Here is a 2,704-nt window from a genome sequence, read left to right as displayed (position 1 = left end):
ATTTAGAAAAAGGCCCCTAGTGGGAGAACTAAGTCAAATTCCTTTTGTCAAGGAAACTGTTGTCAGACATATTTTCCCCTGAATTTCCAAAGCCAGACTCTTAACCTTGGCTATCAAGATAGAGTAGCTATAAAAAACCATGAATGTTAATTTTGAAAAATCCCAACCTCGCCTTCCTTGGGGAAGTTGGATTTGCCAGAACCACTTTTTCCCTTGTGTCACAGTTTTTACTATACGTGCGTTCTTTATCTCGCTCTCTCAATTGTCAGCCCCTTGAGGGAAGAGTCCGCTGAGCACGCATCTTTCATCCTCCGCATTACCCAGCACCGCCCGAGTCCCATACGTAGCCGCAGTGGCGAGCTGTGGCCCCTGGCTGAGTAGAGTGGTGGCCAGGGTTAAATGGAAGAGTCTACCCCCACCCCTACCCCGCACCCCTGCCAAGGGAAGGTTAGCTTGTATTACTGGGGCGATGCGGAGAGTTAGGGTGACCAGCCATCCTGGCTTGCTGGGGACCGAGGGGTCCAGGGATGGACAGTCCTGGGGGATCCCAGTCCTGGGGACGGCAGTGATTCCCGAGTGCAGATGACTTGTCAGGAATGGCGCTGGGTAATTTATGTGGATTATCTCACTTGAATCCCACAACAGCTCTGGGAGCTAGTTGGGATGATCTCAGAGGCCGAAATGAAAGCTGTGTCATATTCCTTTAGCCGCTAGTTCCTTACCCTTTAGAATACCGATTTTTTTAAACAAAGAAACTACTTATTTGTTTCATCATGCTGTGCTAAGTTGGATGCCTCTCTTCCTCCTGATTCTTCACTCCTCTCCGCATCCACACCCTTGCTCTGCTTCTCGGGCTTGGCCATGTGACTTATGTGATCAAGAGCATGTGGACAGAAGTGTCCTGCCAGAGCCAATCCCAGGCCTTCCTTGTTCTTTTAAGATTTTATTTAGTTATTCATGAGACACACACAGAGGCAGAGACACAGGCAGAGGGAGAAGCAGGCTCCCTGTGGGGACCCTGATATGGTACTTGATCCCAGGACCCCGGGATCACGACCTGAGCCGAAGGCAGACATCAACCGCTGAGCCACCCAGGCGTCCCACCAGGCCTTCATTGTACATCTCTGTCCATCTCTCCCATCCCCGTGAGAAGAGCATGCCCTGGCCATCCTACTGGTCCAAGGATGCTGGGAGATGCATGGAGCAGAACTGCCCGACCAAGTCCCACACTTGCAGTGAGAAGAAGAGGCTCCCAGGCAAACCCTCGCTGACCAGCAGATGAGTACGTGCTAAAAAAAAAATCATTATTTCTAAGCACCTGAGTTTTGTGATTTGTTACGCAGCTCTAGCTAACTGGTACGTCCACCAACTTGCCACAGTGGTGTGGATGAGCAGATTTTACTGCTAAAGGTGTCTGATGAGCTAAGCTTATGCATTACGCCAGGCTAAATGTTCCAGATTGCTGGGTTTTTAGTTTGGGGGACCGTTGCGATTCGTCTCAGGGCTATTTCTAAAGGGTTAGAAGGGAAGAGGAAGGAGGAGGCTTACTGGGCGCCCAGCGCCGTGCCCAGTGCTTTCAGATGTTTCTTGCCTCAGTCAAGTGACACAGGCTCGTTGCTGGCCCTGAGCTAGCTCGGCCCGCTCGGAGACCCTGCGTGCCCATGGCTAGCTCGCGTTGGGGATGGGCTGCGAGCTGGGCCAGGCCGCCCAGGGCAGCTGTGTGTTAAGGCGGCTTTGTGCAAGGCTGCGGGTGTGGCTGCGCAGGGGGCTTCTATGCACCCGCCTGCTCTGTGGCTGCGTGAGCTGGGGCAAGCCGCTTCACCTCTCCGATCTCAGCGGGTCACCGTGAGAGCCGAGGGCAGTAACGTAGCAGTGGGCCCGGCGCCCGGAGGCTCTCAACAGGGCGTTGGTTATTACGGACGCGGTGCCCGGGCGGGCTTCCTGACATCAGTCATCTCGGAAGAGCAATCAGTTACTTTCACCAGAGTAAATATTTCTCTTCTTCTGCATCATTTCAAGCGTTCCCCCCTTAATTTTACAGTTGCACTCACAAAGCGTTATTTACAGTGCAGAGGGACAGGATGGGCGGCCTCCCTGAAAGGGCTCCACAGATTCCCTCTGCTTCCTATTAGGATATTAGCGCCCAGTAATTGTCGCTCTATAGAAACGCGGAGCCTCGGCTGTGAACGCGCGCCCCGTAGTAATTGTGAGTTGTCTTGACGCTAATTACATAGGGGAGCCTGTTTAATTGCCAGTTAAATTGACTGTGTGTGTTTTCTCTAATCTGTGTTTCCGGGCAAGTTGGATGACATCAGCTCCTCGTTGGACTGAGCGTGGATTTGGAAGGCCCGAGGAGGCCGCTGCGGGGAGACGTGAGGCCGGGGCAGGGCGGGTGGGGAGGGCGTGCGGTTCAGGGCAGCCAATCGGGGGCTCCTGGGAGTGAGGGAAGGAAGGCGATCTGGGGGCAAGTGGAGGTTGGGCCGCATCGGCTGGCAGCACCCAGGTCTGCGCTGGCTGCACCCACGGGCTCCCCTCCAGACCTCCGCTGCTGAGGCTGGGCCTTCGACCTGGGCCCCCCCCCTTTCTAACCCCACATCTGTAGTGTCCTTTAAGGCCACCTCGTCCACAAAGACTTTCTTGACTTCCCAGTTGGAAGAAGGGATCCTTTCTGGTCCAAACCCCCAGAATGTCTCCGTATTCTCCT

Source organism: Canis lupus, chromosome 10, assembly GCF_048164855.1.
Source record: "Canis lupus baileyi chromosome 10, mCanLup2.hap1, whole genome shotgun sequence".
NCBI lineage: Eukaryota > Metazoa > Chordata > Mammalia > Carnivora > Canidae > Canis > Canis lupus.
This window is presented reverse-complemented; position numbering follows the sequence as displayed.